At 36.1% G+C, this 20,277-nt stretch overlaps 1 protein-coding gene and 1 pseudogene across 1 annotated transcript in view; both read right to left on the reverse strand.

Annotated features, from left to right (window-relative positions):
• The window catches only part of LOC145261070 (cornifelin homolog), a 117,557-nt gene extending 104,401 nt beyond the window's left edge, over nucleotides 1-13,156 (reverse strand). Inside the window, exon 1 of the mRNA XM_080119239.1 lies at nucleotides 12,278-13,156. The gene's annotated coding sequence lies outside the window, so the exon portion shown is untranslated. The remainder of the gene's footprint in view (nucleotides 1-12,277) is intronic.
• A 6,736-nt stretch (nucleotides 13,157-19,892) lies between these two features.
• LOC145261315 (5S ribosomal RNA) lies at nucleotides 19,893-20,009 on the reverse strand (annotated as a pseudogene).
• Between the last annotated feature and the right edge of the window lie 268 nt (nucleotides 20,010-20,277).

Genomic DNA, 20,277 nt, shown 5'->3' on the forward strand with positions numbered 1-20,277 from the left:
ACACACACACACTAGGCGACCGTCCGGCATTGCCCCGTCGTAAAATACGCTTAAGTCTGATATTTTGATTAATGTAGATTTTGCATTTATTATTATACTAGTGGAGGTGCCCAGCGTTGCCCGGGTGTTTGGAGGTGTGTGTTGAGCAAAAAAAAAAAATTTAAAAAAAAAAAAATAAGAGTAGTAAGCAAGCTCGAATTCGTAACGCGCCAGACGAAAAAGAGGTGAAAAAAAAAACTGTCTTACTGATATGCCTACCGTGGTTGTGACGGCACGGGCGGTCGAAACGACACGTTTTATCCAATGTCGTTTACGTGAGCTTTGAATGCCTCGCAAAAAAATGTCAGCGAAAAAACCGACGATCCCTGTAGAAAAGTTCTCAGGTGAGGGTGAAGGAATTAATATTTTTTTTTTTTGTCAATTTTCGATATTTGTCGTCCGAAGGGTGAGCTTTAAAGTGATATCGATCTCGTGAAAATTTGTCGCCTCTGTCAAAAATATTTGTGAGACATACATTTATTGGACCCAAGTAGTGACTTGTGCGCCACTACCGAGAATCGAAACCAAAACGTTTAGCTTATGATTTTCTTTTTCTTTTGAGCTATAAAGACATGTTTGGTGCAAGGCTAAAAATTAAAACATGAACTAATAGCTATTAAGTTACGCATGCATAATCGTAATGCCGTCGTTTGACCTTCGTCCGGCAAATTCCATTTTTTTTTTTATTTTCACTCTTTTGCACCGAGTTTCCCCGGTTAAAGCCTAAATATAAAGTTTCCCATGAGTTCGAATATCCTATATATTAAGTTTCATGTCCGTAGACCAAAAACAGACAGAAGTTTGGTAGACAAAATATATTAAACAAATATACGTATACATAAATATATATAGAAAGTTTGTGTTTACACAACTATAAACCATGTAGAATATCTGCATGAATATAATTACACGTAATAGTTAACTAAAGATGATCATCGAATAAGAAAACCGAAAAAATAGGGAATTAATTAAAATGAATTAATATGCAAATTAGCTACGTCTTTTTTACAGGAATGCAATTCCACGAACCATATATAACAAAACTGCATTTTCTTTTTAAACAAATAGAAAAAATATGAATATCAATGCAAATCTGTAGTCAAAAAATGTGAGTATATAGATTGAGAAGTGTCTTCTCTCACACAGATTTTCATTTTTATAGATGTGTGTGTGTGTGTGTGTGTGTGTGTGTGTGTGTGTGTGTGTGTGTGTGTGTGTGTGTGTGTGTGTGTGTGTATGCGGTGGAGAGGGCTCCTGTAAGCCGTGGTGAAGGCAACCTTTCTAGGAGAAGCAAATCTGATTTAAAAAACCATAAAGCAGGAGACCAGCACCCGAATTAAGCTGGTCTGCAGTTTAACTTAACTTGTTGCTGGCTATCTTGCTCTTGCTTGTTGCTGGATGTCAACATTTTAAACCGAGAGAGAGACTTAGCTGTCGTATAAAGCTAAGACTCTGTAACATCATCTGTGTATAGATACTCCCCTCAGGCATTTGTCTATAAAATGGTCCTGTGGCGATGGAAGTCATTTTTTGGGCTTATGGACTTTAAGTGTCTGAGGGAGTAGCACTCGTCTGACAAGACGTTGCAATCATATATATATATATATATATATATATATATATACACACATGATGGAACGATGAAGTCGTCGCCCCCCCCCTCCAAAAAAAAACAAAAAAACACTCAGCTTTATTTTAAAATTTATTGAAAAAAATCAATTCAGGTAACTTATGTAGTACAGTTGACATCTATTCAATGTAGCTGGCTTCAACCTCAACTACCGCCTCGATACGGGCCCGAAACTGGGAGCATGGCTTTTCGACAAACGCCAGTAGGAGCTCGGTGAATACTTGGCGAATAGCAGCCATCAGGCTGGTTTTGGTGTTCTGGGAGGCCACGTAGGTGACGTTCTCGACATATCACCGAACGAAGTAGTCCAGCAGGTTCAGGGGGGGGAACAGTGAGAGAAGGGTACAAAGTCGAAGCACTCTTTTTGAAGATTTGTGAGCCGGCGTAGCGTCCCGCGGCCACACCCAGGGTCTGCTAGCGGACACTTGATTGCACCGTGGGCTCACCACACTCTTAAACAGGTACACTTTGGTATTGACTTTCAAGCAGGCTTCGAAGATGTAAGGTGGCGCGATATGATCCTCACTTGAATCACACCAAAGACCATAACCGTGGCCGGAAACTGCTTTCATCACCTTGGACACGTCCGTTATTCGTCGCAATCAAGCGATGCATTTTGAGGGTTGTCATAACTTGGATCGGTAGAAAGCATGAGTTGTACAGTGGCGCATCTCCGATTTCGCTCGTTAAACATTGTGTCACTTTCAAACATGATAAAAGGCTCTTATCGCTCTTGGGATTTGTACACAACTGGCCAACTAGTAGATGGTCTGCAACAAAAAAGAAAACCAGTTTTCATCAAACGGAAATGGAATCATGTCTTTTCTAGAGCAACAATTCTACGCTATATATATATATATATATATATATATATATATATATATATATATATAAATTGGTGTTTGTGATCGTCTTAATTGACCTTAACAATTGACATAGTTCACATTTCGCAGTAGCAATTATCTTCTTAGACGAAAATTACACGATCCCAACCAATTGAATTCGTTAGAAGTTGCAAGACGATACATCTATCTCATATATAAAATCGAATGCGTGTCTGTGTGTCCCTCCCTCAAAATAATGGATATCTTATGTAAAGAATTGCCCCCACCCCCTTAAAAACAAACAAAAAAAAAATGCCACCCATGAAACCGTTAATAAAATTCACAATCCTTTCTGAAATCCAATCATTTGGTACAAATAAGCAGTACGTAATTATCAGCTCTCAAATATTAACATATCCAAAAATTATGAAAAACGATAGGGTAGAAAAATAAATATTAATGAAAAGCTTTTCGATAAATATATGAGGAATAAACTGTGTCCAATATTTTGAATTACGTTTATCACATGACGTAAGCAACAGAATTTAATTATCTCCCCTGCCAACTCCCCTCTTTTTTAGTAAGCGTAATATGGTGATTTCACTTCCTTTCACAAATTTCCTTTTTCATTAATAATTATTTTTCCACGTTATCGTTTTTCTTAATTTTTGGAAATGTTACTATTTGAGACCTGAAAATTACGTAGATATCATTTGTTTCACTTGAAATTTAATATCTTTTTTCGTTTGTAGAAGCGCCGAAAAATGTTTGATATACATGCCTGTGACAGAAAATATGCAACAAAATCACGTCAATCGATCAAATAATTTTATTTTTTAAAGAAAACCATGGCATCTTGCAGTATAGAAAACAAATTGAAAAAAATGGCACAAAAAAAAAAAAAAATTAAAATTATAAGAAAAATGAAATAAATATTACCAAAGGCAAGATAAGTTACTCTCTTACCTATCTGGATGAGTATTTTTGTGTTTTAACTTATTTTAAAGCGTTTATTTGCTTTGAAACACAAGTAGCGTAGAGTATTAAGTCAATATATGCAAAAAACAAAAAAATTCACAATATAAGACAGTCATCCGGGGGAGTCTCGATAATCGCTCTAAAATAGAAAATTGAACAAAATCCTGGTAAAGACCCACCCAATAAATGTTACGATATGGAGAGGAGGATGATATGATGCGCGAAGCAGAGCAGGCACTCATTACACCACAGGTTCTTGTGAATTCCTCCAGAGTTCAAAAAGACGTACTTGAAGAAGGTTGGGAATTACATCAGACGACTCGACGTAAATACCCTCAGCAAGCAGCAAAATCCCACCCCTACACAGACATCCCTAGATGCTAGAATGCCTTCTACTCTAATAGTTTCTTCCCTAGAATCGCTAGACTTTGGAACTCCCTTCCAGTTTCCTGCTTCCTCAACTGTATTGACATGAAGAAGTTCAAGTGTAATGTAAACAGAACTCTTTCTGCTCAACTCCCTACGTAGTATTCTTGCAAATTCTGTCTCAGATAGAAGCCCCTACATCAAATTGGCCCTGTATCTTGATTGGGGTGAAAATGCAATTAAAAAAAAGATGAGCCCAAATAATACAAACTTTATTCGTCTTATTTTGATTCATCTTGAGTGTCATTTTTACAACGTTTCAGTCGATGTAACCTCCGACCTTCTTCAGGTGCATCCAATTCCTGTGAAATTCTATCCAATACCACCCTTATATTACTTTGTTTTCTTAGGTCTATTCTCATCTTGAGTGTTCTATTCTAGAATGTTTCCGTCAAACTTGTGAATTTGGACGGATTTTTGAACGGAACCCTTTATTTAATTCACGGGAATAGGATGCTTGTGTTCAGTCAGCCATGAATGGATACAATTGCAAATTACTTAGGACCTCTATTCAGTCATGGCTAACGGAACAAGAGCATTCTACTCCCGTGAAGTAAATAAAGGGTTCCGTTCGAAATTCCATCAAAATTCTCGAATTCGAAAGAAACATTCCAGAGTTCGACAAGATACACCTGAAGAAGGTCGGAGGTAACACCGACTGAAACATTGTGAAAATGACACTCAAGATGAGAACAGTAGTCCGATGAATCCAAATAATACGAACAACCATTCTTCATCTCAAAAATTCAGAAAGTTAATTTTGCTTTTTTTTTTTTTTTTTAATAGGAAATTTCCATGAGTGAATTTACTTCCGGCCGTCCCCCCCCCCCATCTCTCCCCTGTTCTCCTATTCCAGATAACTGTAAAGATAGTCGACTCGATCAACCTACTGTTTTCTTTGTTAAGAATTGGTGATATTTTTCTTTTTTTTTACAAAGGCATCACCACATTATCAAGGCCCAGAGGCCACTCAAGGATAAGGGTTAAAGAGTGTACAGTAGAAATTGGTCAATATAGTAATCATTAGTAATGAAAATTTGGTAAATTTAATAACTTATATGGAACGGCACATCAAGAACTTGTTTACGTTAGACTTGAAGACAACCATATTGTAGTCAGCCGGAAAGCAGGAAAACGGAAGACAATTCCACAGGCGTGCAGTTCTAAGAAAGAAGCTTTGTTCATGGAATCTACGTTTAGGTTTAGGCACAGATAAAGAGTGGGAGGAATTATTGATAGTGTTTACAGCTAGACGAGTGATATAGATTTCAATATTAAAAACAAACAAAAAGAAAAAAAAATGGTGAACAAGATGAGTATTGCAGTTCTGAATTTTTTAGATGATGGCTGATTGTTTCTAGTACTTGTTTTGATCGGACTATTGTTCTCATTTTAAGTTTTATTTATGCAGAATTCCAGTCGGTTTAGCCTTTGATCGTCTTCAGGCATGTTGGTGGTTGTCTTGGAAAAGAAATAAAAGTTACTGGCTCCGTAGATATTTTCGTATTCTTGGAGTAGTAAAAACATGTAGTCCATATGACATTAGAACAATATTCAAGAGTGATTCTATTCTTAAAAAAAGACAAAAAAAAAAACACCTAATACGAGTCAAACCCCCGACCGAAAGTCTCATCATAAAAAACTGTATATGAAATTTTATGCAAATGTAGAAAACTATACAAAGGTGAGACCGGTCGCCCTTTAAAGGTAGGACTAGAGGAACACCGTAAAACTGTGACATGAGAGGAGGTTGAAAAGTCGGGACTAGCTGATCACACATTGGAAAGAAAAAGGAACATACTCCCTTTTGTGGGACGATGCCAAAATAATTGACAAGAATGCAAGATGGAGAGTCAGACGATTCAAAGAAGCAGCACATATGTTAAAAAAAAAAAAAAAAAAAGGAAGAAAAAGAAAATTATTAAGACCAAGATTAGAAATTAATAGCATTTGTGATCCTGTAATTTTAGGTTGGTTGGTTGGTTGGTTGTTTTTGTTTTACGGCATATCAATCCTTTTCTGGTTATTTAATGCCGAATCCAAAGATTTTGAAGAAAATTTTTTTTTAATAGAATATATTTGTTGTTTTCAAGTCGGTTTCTATTTAACCCATAGTTGGAACCTAACAGGTACTACCACTCCGAGTCAGAGTGGACCTGGGAGCAATGGTAATTAAAGGATGGCTCCACACTCCCCAAAGCCCACAAGCTGGGGCTTCACCACTTGATATAGCTTAAGGTCATATCCAGGACCCCCATTGAGGGACTTTTACCCTCTGCAGGGGGGCAGTCAGTGTATTCTAATGCCCCACCGACAGGGCCTGTAATTTTAGGGTAAACGAAAATTGTACACCCTGTCGGCGACGGAAGGGAGATAATCACCTGTCGATCTTTATTATCAATCATTTTTTTTTGTCAATCATTTTTTCTTTTTTTTTTTCACACATAAGAAACCATAGCCATGAAACAGAGACCAACTCCAAGAATACGAAAATATTACGGAGCCAGTAACTTTTCTCCTTTCTTTTCCAAACAGTTACCAACATGCTTGAAGACGGTCGAAGGCCAAACCGACCAAAACGTTGCGCAAATAACACTCAGGATGAGAACAGACCGAGCAAAACAAGTAATATAAGCTGGGCATTGGATAGAATTTCACAGGAATTGGATGCAAGACGCATTCTCTAACGACCTATCAAAATCAAAAAAAATTAAAAAGCTATCAGAAAAATAATGTAGTCCTCTCTCACTGCAAGAACTTAAAAACCAGTGCCGGAAAATGAGATTGAGAAGTCAGCGCCTCTCAGGAGGGGCACTTGTTACATGATAAGGGCTGTCCCCTTTTCATGTAAGTATAAAAATAGAGAGATTTAGTTAAAATGAAAATGAAATAGAATAGACGAAATTCGAACTTCGTAAATTAGGTTTAGAAATAGATTACGAGAGAGAATTAGAAAATGGAATGTAAAACAAACCATTGTTTAGCTTAGAGATAAAATAGTTTCAAGAAAAGAATGTGTGTTGTCAATTCTGTTATGAAAAATTCAATTGAGGAATGCAACTACAAGATAATTTAATAAACATGTTTTTAACATATTGGAAATATAGGTTATTGGGAATATAGGTTAAAATTCCTTTTGTAAACAAAGGAAAAAGTTTTGGACACGCATGTTCAGAACACGTGAAAGAAGACACATGTTTTAACATGTGTATGACGTCATGGAAAATGGGAAGTTCTAGATATAGTTAGAAAAAGTAAAGCAGGGGGAGAAACTCAGAGGGAGTTTGAGGACGACAGACGATAGTCCGCAGTTGGGATTCGAACGTCTAGAAGCGAGACGGTCACTTTTGAAACTTAGAATGTGAAGCTTTGAATTCTTGATTCAGAAAACCACGGCCGGTCGGGAGAAGAAATAAACCCATCATGTGTTTTTTATAAACGTCGTCTTTGTGTTGTAATTCTACCAAAAGGTAAAGTGAAAATTGTTATTATATATGTCTTATGTATATCATGTGGTTTAAAATGTCATGACATACACATCTCATATCTACACTTCTAAGTATGAACATTTAATATATATGAATCGCTTTATAACACGAACAATCTCTCTTACATATCTCTTACAACAACATCCCTCTTAATAAAAGACTCTCTCTCTCTCTCTCTCTCTCTCTCTCTAAGACTGCACTTTTAACAAAGAACAATAACAATAACAAACAATAATAATAATGAACTATATAACACACTGACCTGCAAAAAGTGCCTGGGCAGCCCCGTCACCATTCCCTGATAAGGGCGCCTCAAGCGATTGGCAATAAACTAACCCCCCTTTTTAAAGAGAGAAGGCAAAGCCTGGGAGGGTGGATCTCCTAGAACTGCACAGAACTAACAGATCATTGCAGGAATGATCTAATCTGTTGATTTTGCAGACTTTCTGATTGGGAGAGGTGTTATGGGGTTAATACTAGTGTTGAGACGATTACTCGGAATCGGAAATCAGAAAAATTGCAGCTTTTTGTGGCATCAGAATTGGAATCGATATCGGTAAAATGTGTGCCTATTTCCCGATGCCGAAAACGATTCCTTTGATTATCCCCCCCCTTTTTTTATTTTGTTTAAACCAAAATCTTCCACTGCTGGTAGTAATAATAAAATAATGAATATCTATTTATTTTCAAGTACCAGTAAAACTAAAATCTACAGATCCCCCCCCACACACACACACGCGCGCATGCGCGTTTTTACGTTTGAGAAAATATATGCAAATTTAACATACGTTTTTACGGTAATCGGAAAAAAATAATTGTTAAATATATAGAGAATATATAAAGAATCAGAATCGGTAATTGTATCGGAATCGGGACGAATATTGGAATCGTCCCATCACTAGTTAATCCATTGATGGGGTGTTGGTGACGATGACGAAGTAGTTAACGACAAGAACTGAAGACCAGAGTATGCCAAGTTCGAACTGTTCGTTCCACAAAAACATTTTAATCAAACACACGCTTGACCTTTTGCCTGACCTGCTGAAAAGGCAAATAAAATAAACGGTGGTCATTAGAATGATCACGTGACGCATATAGATTGGTTCTTACATTTTTGATTATTTCTCATTGGGCAACGACCCCCCCCCCCTCTCCCCGCCCCGATTGTTTATTTGATAAATCTGGCGTGATAACGCGCAACTATGCATAAAATAAATAAATTGTAACATTCAATCGGCAACATGTTATACGGTTAGTGCGTTAAGCGGTCTGGAATGCGATAGATAATCACAACCGGCAAGTTGTCGTGGCCCAATCGCAAGCAAGAGTGACCCAAAGGTTACTTCATGTGAACCAGATTCTTAAGGATCACCCCATAAACGAAACACGGTCAGCGCAAAATAAAGCCAAATGTACTCAACAACTCTCTACTCATATATAAAATACATTTTGTCTGTCTGTCTGTCTGCGAGTTTTTTTTTTTCATATGGACTCCGAAACGGCCGGGCCGATTTTTATAAAATTTTACACAAATACACTATGTGTCTGGGAGTTTTCTTGGCTAGGTAAAGGTACGCCCCTGGTAAATATCTTTAATTGTAAATTTGTAAATCAATAATCGAAAAATCTGCTTAAAGAAGGAACTGTCGATTTTGAACAAAGTTGCCATCGCATGAAGCCTAACATCATAAGTGCATCTGAGAAGTTTTATCACCGCAAAAGCAGAAAAGCCCAGCGTATGAAATCAACAGTAGGTTCTGTGATAAAACAGGCACGTTCAAAAATAATGTTTCTGTTTAGAGTACAATTGGACCATGCTACTTGGCTTTTGAATTTTAAACTTTAATGCAAGCAATTATATAATGATAATTTTATAAAATCAACAGTAGGTTCTTTGATAGGACAGAGGCGCGTTTGAAATGAATGTTTCTGTTTAGAGCGTAATTTTTTTTTTTTTTTTTACAAGGTGGTCACCACTTATCAAGGCCCGGAAGCCACTCAGGGATAAGGGTTATTGTAAGTACAGTACGTTAGTGTGGAGATTTAATAAAGTGTCTATTTAAGGGGGCGGTTCATCAGGAATTTGTTTACGTTGGACTTGAAGACATCCAGGTTGTAGTCAGGTGGGAAGCAGGCAGACGAAACAGAGTTCCACGGGCATGCAGTTCTAAGAAAGAAGCTTTGTTCATGGAATCTACGTTTTGATTTAGGCATAGATAAAGAGTGGGGAAAGTTTTTGACAGTGGATTCAGCTAGACGGGTGTTTTTCGTAAAAGATTGGCGAGGGGGGGACCAGTGATTGGAGTTCAGACGAGCACCTGCCATGGAAATAACGATAAAACAAGGATAGGCTTGCAACGTCTCTTCTGTGGGAGAGAGGTTGCAGGGAAGAGAAAAGGGCATCCCCCACTAAGCCACGAAGTCTATTTTGTACTCTGTCAAGGCAGGATAGGCTGTTTTTAGCAGCTCCTGCCCAGATATGGCAGCAGTATTCCATCCTTGGACGTACTTGGATTTTATATAGATAGAGAATTGCATCAGTAGTGAGATATCTTCTGGAGCGGTAGAAGGATCCCACCATCTTTCCAGCGACCTTGATGTACGTGTTCCATTTCAGATCAGGACATGATACTTGACTTTCATTTTAGACTTTAATTCAAGTCGTTGTACATCAAAAATACTTTTACAAAATCAACAGTAGGTTCTCTACAGTGCAATGTAAACTACAATGTACTGTGAACGAAGTCATCAATTACAATAAGAGGATAACGTGGAACATTCGTTGATCCTCATTCAATCCGGGGCAGCATCGTGTCTCCCTGCGAGTACAAGATATGTTTCTGAATTTTTTAGATGAAGATTGACGAGTCGTATTATTTGATCTGTTCGAATAAAGCTCAGCTACATTTTCAGGTTAAATACATTCATTGTAAAACTCCCTTGAAAGATAAATATTAGTTTTCTGGGACTATTTCAAAATAATTAGGAATGTGTTATGATATTGAATTAAATAATTAAAAAAAAAAACACTTTGTGCAAAATATATCTTAATTAGCCCCCAAAAGCGAGAGATTCTGGCTCCACACAAACAAAACAAACGAAATCATCTAGCATGAGTTCTACGAAAGCCCCAAATGCCAGAAAGTCAAATGGCTGTCTGAAAATGACGTCAGGTAGTTGAAGCGAGATACGAAGCGCAAAACTGAATGGCTTTCTTTTTCCCCAGCCGTGCATCCATACATTCCTATCGTGAACGTATGTATAATTTTACCTTTTTAATTTATTTTTGTGTGTTCCTGCTTCTAATTTTTTTATTTTCAAGATTATATAAAAAATTATGTTACGCTGAAGATTCCACGTTCATTCATGCAAGGAAAATATTAGAATCTTGCATATAAAAAAAAATCACGCTAAAAGCGAAATAAAAAAACGCAAAAAAAACAAGAAATATTTTTTGCAATTCTAATTTTTTGTGTGAAAATATTGTATAAACAATGCTTAATTCAATGATAATATCAGTAGTTCGATAAATTATTTTTTAGTTATATTGATCTCGTTAATATCAGATTTAGGGGCTTTTTTTCCTAATGATTCTGAAAAAAATATTTTTTTATTATTACAATTTACGATGAATTTATTTTTTGCTTTTTTTTTTAATGAAAATACATTAAAAAAAGTAAAAAATAGATTCATTTTTTTTTTTACTGAAAATCATAACTTTAGTAAAGGTGTTCTTTATTTAAAGAAAATAATACATTTCCACTAAGATGTAAATAAAATTAATGAGTTCATTATATTCTGTGATCATTATTTGATAGTGAGAATTTCATTAGAATTGGTTAATTTCCTGATTTTTGGTGAATTGTTAAGTAAAGGGAGGGGTCAAAATGTTTATACATTTTGAGCATCGACTATTCATTTTGCGCGTACCTGAAAAATAATCGATTGCATTTAATCATCGATTTTTTTTTTTTTTTTTTTTTTTGATAAAAATTCCAAAGTTTATAATATTTAAAAATATTGAATCATTATAATAAAAAAAGTCACTGCGGAATTCTACTGATACTAGTGTTGGGACGATTAATCGGAATCGGAAGATAAAAAACAAAACAAAAAAGAAACGACCTTGTTTTATGCTTCAATCACGAATTGCCTGCTCAAGTCGGGGACCCACCGCGGTGCTGCACGTGCTACCTCAGAACTATATGATTGAACACGTATGACTGTCACATTTTCGGAGTTGAGTTCTGTATTGGCTAACTTATTGTGGTGTTCCTAAGTTTTATTCATTAGCTAGGTAAGAAAGTCATTATGGTGTACGTAAACAGTCACGGAATGAAAATGACATATTCCAAAAATCACGTAATTTGATCGATAATTTTTTTATTATTATTCAAGAAAGTCAAGTTTTACGACGAAGCGAATCATAGTGTTTTCGTCAATCATGATTAAATCCGATGAAATAAAAAAGAGGGAAAATTGAAATTGTCGAAGTGAAAAACGAGTCTTACGGTCGATGCAGGTTAGTAATAAAATTGCTAAAAATCGTAAATTTTTGATTTTTCCTAGTTGTAATAAAACTACCATACTTGATTGATTTACGTGATTTTCGGAATATGACATCGTTTTGTAACGAATGCATGCATCATACAGATTTTCTGTATTTTCTTTACTTTTAATTGCCGCCATAAGTGCCAATCTGAATAAGCACCCTAAAATGTTATTTCTTGGCCATGGTTCAAAATCTACTGCCGTGTCTGTTAGATTTAGTCCTTCAGACTTAATCTAAGGCAAGCGTATTCTTTAAATGTTTCACGAAAGCTAAAAACGGTAGCCTGTTTTTTCGGTGACCCCCAAAAATAAGGCTGAAAGAATTTTGTCGATATACTTACATATGCTTATGTGTATACTTCCTTTCTTGTTTTCTTGACAAATTCCGGGTAAATAGTCCTTAATTGCTTTTATGGGCAATGGTTTTATTTTCTTTCTTGTTTTGGGTCGAGTTTTTGTTTGGGGTGGTATTTGTTAGCGATTCGGGTTATCGCTAGTAGCGATGGTTAAATTGGTAGTAAGAAACGTTTAGGAACGTGTATGTGTGTGGGGGGGGATTCTTTTTACAATATTAGGTCGACTGAGGTCTCGTCTGCTTATACTGAAGTCCTGCTTCCAGGGAATACTTTTTTTTTTTTTTTTGTAAATTCCTTATTTTGTCTTTTGTTGTTGTTTTTTTTTTTTTGTTTTTTTTTTTTAAATCTTTTGTCTTTTAAGGAATAAAAAGAAATCCCCTCAAAAAAGAGAAGGAAAGAAAGAGAGAGAGAAAGATATGTACGGTATATACAACAACAACAACAACAAAACCAGCTTTAAAAATTATTTTTCTGGTTTTCGTTTTGTTTTGCCGTTTTTTGTTTGTTTGTTTTTGTTTGTGCGTGTATTTTACAGTATTGAATCGAGTGTCGATCTTGCCTTGTTATTTCGAAATCCGGATTTCTCCTTCTTTGGGGAACTAACTTTTGGCGAAGAAGAAATGTACCTTATTACGTCTGTTCTTTCTTTCTTTCTTTCTTTTAGGGTTTGAAAAGCTAGAGGAATATGCCAAAAAGAGAAAGAAAGTTGTAAGAGATACCGGACGGTATATTTAAAACAATAATAATAAGTCAGAATAAGTTTTTGTATGTGTGTGTGTATGTATGTTTGGGGGGTAAGGCACAAGTGATTCAACAGAGAGCCAGACGCGCGCCTGCTTTTCGCAGAAAGAAATGGAGGTGGAGGGTTGGGAGAGTAAGCAGCAGTAGCAACAGGGAGAGGAGCCGAAAAAAGAGGGGGCGGTGAAATGGTAAACGGCGAAGGGAAGAGAAAGGCAGATGGATTCTGCGAGGGTTAAATTGATGGAGTAGTATGTGGAGTAAGGGTGGGTGAGGAGGTCGGTCATGTTGGAAGAGATTTGGGGGAAGAGGTTTGGGTTGTGCGTTTTAGGATGCGGGTGAAGAATTCATAAGAAGAAAAAGCAGGAATTGGGCATCCCGATAAGGAGGAAGGTAGGTATATAGGTAGAAAAAAATTAAAACGATAAAATAAAACCACGAAGAAGAAAATGAAAAGACGGGGAGAAAAACAATGAAAAAGATGAAGAAAGATGAAGTTAGCGGAAAGATGGAGAAAGACGAAAAACATGAAAGATTATGAATAAAAAGATGAAGAAAAAATGAAGAAAATAGACTAAAGATGAAGAAAATTAATACAGATGTTAAAGAGGCTGGAGAAAGATGGAGAAAATAACGGAAGATGGAGAACGATGGAGAAAGTGGTGAAAGAAAAAAAAAAGAAAAACAAACAGAAAATGAAGAAAAAACTGAATATTCAAAAAGACAAACAAAAAAAAAAAAGATTTAGCAGAACAGCCAACAAACAATAAAAAAGGTATAAAATAAAATATATAAGAAAAAATGTTACCAAAAGCAAGATGAGTTACTCTTCTACCTACCTGGATAAGTTTTGTTTTAATGGAATTTTAAGTTTTCATTCAGTTCGAAAAACTGTTCGAATTGGTAAATTAAACTGGCAACCAACATGGCCGACGTTGTCTTTGGAGTATCAACAATGGCTCAAAACTTAAAAGTAAATAAAGTACTAATAAGAATCGATCATATAAGTAACTGTGAAACTTCGTGACACTTATATGGTGGATTTTGTTTAATTTTGGACTTTTAAGCCATTATTGACGATCCGAAGACGGCGTGTTTTCGTCAGCCATGTTGATTGCCGATTTAACCTAACAAGTAACAACTCGACCACTGCTTGTTTCTCGAACTGGAAAAAGAAAAACAAAACTAAAAATTCTATTAAAAACACAAAAAATTATCCAAGTAGTATTTTCATTACTAATGATTACTATATTGTCCAATTTCTACTGTACACTCTTTAACCCTTTATCCTTGAGTGGCCTCTTGGCCTTGATAATGAGGTGATGCCTATGTAAAAAAAAAAGTAGGTAGAAGAGTAACTTATCTTGCTTTTGGTAACATTTATTTGTTATATATTTGACATTTTTGTTCAATTTTTTTTTTTTTCGTTTGTTGGTTTCTCTGCTAAATACACAGAAAAACCAGAAGATATATATATATATATATATATATATATATATATATATAAAAGTGAACGTGTCTGTCTGTCTGTCTGTGTGTCTGTCTGTCTGTGTACATTTCCCTACGCAATAACTCTGTCAATTTTTAGTCTATAGACTCGAAATTTGAAATACCGGGTACTGAGATTTGGGAAAATCGATGTGACGGGTGTCAGCCAGAAATTTGGCTGTTAAGGGGTCAAATTTCAACGATTTGACCTTTAAGAACTCTACCAAACTCCTCCGACAATTTTGGGTCTAGACACTTGAAATTTTAGATATAGGTTCCTTGAACCTGGATCTAACTTAATAAAGTGATTTGAGCCTGAAACAATAAATTTTAAGGGGTCATAATAGGGGTCAAAGTTTTAAAAAATTAACCATTTTTTTTGTTTTTTTTTTTTGCTTTTTTTGCACAGCATACACCTCCAAACACCCGAGCAACGCCGGGCACCCCTGCTAGTATATATATAAAAGGGGTTTATCATTCCCACTTACCTCCCTTTAATACACTAACAATCTAAAAATAGGGTCTGTCTAATTAACCAATCAGGGACCCCCGTTTATCGGGTTCGCTTTTAGAACAATAGTCTCTTCCTCTTTTAACCACAGCTCGTCCATGAAGCAACAGGTAGGAAAATTCCTCTCCTAAAATTTTGTGCCTATACGAACATTACAAGAGCCGTCTAATTCTTTGGACGTAAAAGAACTTTATAGTTGGACTTTCTCTAAAGCCGCAAACACAATAAGTTTTGCAAAACTTGTAAATTTTATTGTTTTAATAATTAATACTTTTTTCTATATCCTGTTTTGTGTCGTTAGTGAATCCCTTTGTTTCAGTCTGCTCCAACGAACTTCGCGGCAATTTTCGGACTACAACCTCCATATGCCAGTATTCGCTTTAGATAAAAGAGGAATAAAAAAGGAAGACAATGGAAAGCAGAGCATAATCATGATGATGATAATGATGATGAAAAAGAAGTTGAATAAAAAAAAACAAAAAGAAAGACGAGCAAATAAAATTCTATAAAAGTAAAACACAAAACAAAGAATTGAAAGACAAGATTCGTATTATTTAGATACAGCGGACAACTGTTTTTCTCGTGAGTGTTATTTTCGGGTTTGTATTACTGTACACATAGATTCGAAAAAGTTGTCAAACAACAAATATATAACAAATAAATGTTATCAAAGGCAAGATAAGTTACTTTTCTACCAAACTGGATATATTTTTTGTGTTTTTATTCAATGTAACATATTTATTCAGCTCGAAAAACATAGTGTTTACCGATGTATTGGAAAATTCAAGATGGCGTCTCACACCCTCTTTAACACCGTAAGTATGGAAAAAGGTGTTATAAATAAAAAAAACTATACAACATACTATTAAAAACCCGCCGAATATATGTCAACCTATGTCACGGTAACATATATTGAGCGAGTTTTTAACAGTATTTTATCCGGTTTTTTATTTATAACATCTTTTCCCACACTTACCGTGTTAAAGAGAGAATAAAACGCCATCTTGAATGTTCCAATACATCGGTAAACACTGTATGGTTTTCGAGCTGAATAAACATGTTGCATTGAATAAAAACACGAAAAATATATCCAGTTTGGTAGAAAAGTAACTTATCTTGCCTTTGATAACATTTATTTGTTATATATTTGTTTTTTTGACAACTTTTTCGAATCTATGTGTACAGTAATACAAACCCTTATTTTCATATCGTTTCGATCGGTGTAGCTTCCAACAGATGTATCTTGTTGAACTCGGGGAATTTGCACGGAATTTCGAACGGGACACTTTATTCAATCCACAGGAATAGCATGCTCTCGTTCCGCGGAGTGGATAAAGTATTTGGTAAAATTCAGTTGTAAATTACACTCTTCTGGAGGTTGAAGGTTCAATCCTCAGTGCAGGCGACCCTCAAAATACAACTGCGAATTATATAAGACTTCGACCCACCCACGACCAAACCCATAATCTATATTAATACTGTGCTACCTTTAACGTACGTACGCGTGTTCCAGATTATGAATTATTCCATCGGGAGATCCTATTTATTAAAATGGAGGAAAGAAAGTGATAACGTACTACGAACATTAAATTAGTGTATAGAGATGCTAATTTGATTTTTGTAGTATGTTATCAACTATTCTCCTTTTTAATAAATAGGATCTCCCGATCACTGAAGACGCAATGTAAATATATATATATATATATATATATATATATATATATATATATATATATATATATATATATATATATATATATATATATATATATATATATAAATGGTCGCTTTTGGGCCATACGTAAAACAAATAATAAAATATACCTTCTTCGTCTTCTGGCTAAGATCCAAGAGTAGTATCTGCTCTGTCTAAAGATGGTATAATGATATCGTAGGGTTTCCATTCGCGCCGGGCGTCCATACAATGGAAAATATGTCACAGATTCCTATAAGAATATTTGAGATAAACCATAATAACCAGATATATTCTTACCAGTTTACTTGAATGACTACTTTTACAGTTTTAACAAAAGGGCTACAATAATATTGTCCTTGACCTTTTGGTCAAAGTGTAGTATCTGTTCTTCAGATGCTGCACTTCCATTTCTTGTTCTCTTTCGGTGGAGGAGCAGTTCTTCACGACTGAGACATTTTTTTTTTATTTTTGTACCTTTTCTCCACGTTAAAAAACGACCCTGGTGTCTAACTCTGTCCTGTGGGGAGGCATAGTAAATAGGTACAATAGTATTGCGGTGTCTCCATTCATGCTGAACGTCCACAGAATGGCAAGCAGCAATAAATTTCATTCATATGAAAGATGCCAGGTAGGAATTTCTACAGGTCCTGCTAGTATAAAGAATTAAAAAAAGCAATCGTTTCTTAAAAAAAAAAAAAAATAAAAAAAAATGGAATTAAATCAGTCGATCAATACTGCTGAAGCAATCACTTGGTTTAATAATATCGAAAATAAATGAATAAATAAATGTACCTTCCGATATCGTAGATTTCTAATCAATCATATCCGAAGAACTTTTCAACACAGCTCTGGAGTTTTCCGAGATATATACCGATATACCGTTTGCCTGTTTCCCACCTGACTACAACTTGGATTTCTTCAACATATATATATTAACTCCGCATCATTAAAAAATGTAAAAGTTCAGTTTTGTATATTACTAGAGGAGGGGGTGCCCGGCGTTGCCCGGGAGTTTAGGTGGCGTCTTAAGGAACCCTGGGAGGGGGGGGAGGAATCAAAACAACAGTAGCTGGGGTGCCCGTTGCCCCGGGTGTGTGTAGGTGGAGTACCAAGGGACCCCAGGAGGTGTTAAAAAGTGGTAGTAGCAGGGGGGGGAATCAAAACAACAATGGGAAGATGTGGTAAAAACAAAAAAAGGGGGGTAGTAGGCAAGCAGGATCGAACCCGTAACGCGAAAGAGAAAAACAGGTATAAAAAAAACGAAAAAAAAAAACGTGACGTCTTGATCGATCTGGCCGTCGCCCGATCGGAAGTTCCGAACGTTGAAATTAAACAGTCAATCCAACGATACGATGACTCGAAAATGGCGACGCAAAAACCGACCTCTCCTTGTAGAAAACCAGTTGAGGGTGAAGGAATTAATGTTTTTGGCCAATTTTTCGATATTTGTCGTCAGAGACGTTAAGCTTCAAGACAATACCAATCTCGTCGGGATTCGTCGAGTCTGTTGAAAGTTTTTGTCAAACATACATACATACATACATACACACAAACTGACGATTGAGATTTATATTATAGATTATTTTTTATTGGAATCTTTTGAGATGAGTAATTTGTGTATTTATTTATTTGCAAACTTATTTTTATAGTTGTTTCACCATGCTGTTTCACAACGCGTCTATCCACTACGCCACGAAGTGTGGCGTAGTGGATAAAAGGGTAATAACTAGGTGAGCATTATCTGAAGATAGCGGTTTCAATCCTACCCAAAGTAGACCAGAGGATTAGTTGGCCAAAAACGTGGTGAAACAACAACAACAATTACTAGAGATACAGTTACAAGACAGCATTCCTATCCTATCGCGGTTAATCAACTGAAGAAGGTCAGAGGATAACTTGACCGAAACGTGGTTAAACAACAACGGTGAATGTGAGAATAACAGTCGGCAAATAAATAAGTACAGTTCAGTTTTAATCAATAATAACTGGATGAAAACAAAAAATGACAAACTCCTTTGGTGTGGCCATGGGTCCCTAGATTTCTATACTAGCCTGGGTGCCCGGCGTTGCCCGGGTGTTGGGAGGTGTGTGTTGAGCAAAAAAAAAAAGTGGTAGTAGGCAGGCAGATTCGAACACATGGCGCGAAGGTGGAAAAGAAAGTGAAAGAAAATCTGACGTCTTAGCTAATGTCTCCATGACACGACCGGAAGTCACGAGCATTCAAATTAATCAAAGTCACTCCAACGGTAGCAATGACTTACTAAAATGTTGGCGAAAAAAAAAAATAACCCCTCCTTATTCAAAACGGCCGAGTTTTGGGTGAATGAATTAATGTTTTCGGCCAATTTTTCGATATTTATTGTCCGAGACGTCAAGCTTCAAAACGATACTAATCTCATTAGGATCCGTCGAAAGTTTTTGCGAGCCATACATATCATACATTTAAACAGACAGGTGAAATTTATATTATAGATATCTCGAAATATTTTTGATAATACAGATAACAGCCTATATAGAGGTTATGTGGTTGGTTGTTTTTATTTTACGGCATATCAACCCTTTTCGGGTTATTTAATGCCGAATCCAGTTATTTTGAAGAAAAATTTTTCAATAGAAAAAAAAATTTTTTTTTTCAAGTCTGTTTCTATTCAACCCATATTTGGGACCCTAACAGGTACTACCACACCGGGTCGGAGTGGATCTGGGAGCAATCGCAATTAAAGGGTGGCCCCATACACTCCCCAAAGCCCGCAAGCTGGTGCCTCACCATCGGATACGGTTTAAGGTCATATCCAGGACCCATATAGAGAGGATGGATTAGCTATAATAAAGATTCTAACACTGTCGAGGAAGAAATTTTAAAAGAAAATTATACACATGAAAATGAAAATGAAAATTTAGGCCTAAGAGTAGACGTGCTGGTTAACAAAGATAACCAATTTCTCTAAACTTAAAAAAATACTTGCGGGCCATATTTAAAAGATAACACTAATTCAATCTACGTAAACCCAATCAATCATAAAACAATTTTTTTTACTATCGAACGTCCCCCCGTTGAGCCCCTGGAGGGACATAGGTCATCTACAACTTTTTGTAGATGCTTTTGTAGCGAGGAGTTCTTTTTACAGGGTGAGGGTGCTGGCCCCACGCCCAACCTTCCCAGAAGGTACATACAGCACCTAGCCTTTCCAAATGGTCACCCATCTGGTACTGGCTAGGCTCAACGTTGGTTAACTTCGGTGATCTGGCGAGAACCGGTGTATCAACGTGATTGTGCCGTACACTGTCGAACGTAGGCGTAGCAATATTTAAGAACTCAAGCAACATTTATAACTCAGCGTCGCTGCAGTTATTCATTGCATTTATGACCACAGAATCGGACGTGCACTTTCTATAACATCGTTATCAGTTCTTTAAGGCTACAACAATTTTTAAAGCATTTTCTTCCTTTCTATCTCTAGTTTTCTTTCTATCTCTAATCATTTCTTTCGTGTTTTTTTTTCTTTATGTTTTCTCTTCAGATATTCTGTATTTTATTTCGGTCTTTTTCCT

Source organism: Euprymna scolopes, chromosome 37 (assembly GCF_053919585.1).
Source record: "Euprymna scolopes isolate OS-2025 chromosome 37, ASM5391958v1, whole genome shotgun sequence".
NCBI classification, from domain to species: Eukaryota; Metazoa; Mollusca; class Cephalopoda; order Sepiida; family Sepiolidae; genus Euprymna; species Euprymna scolopes.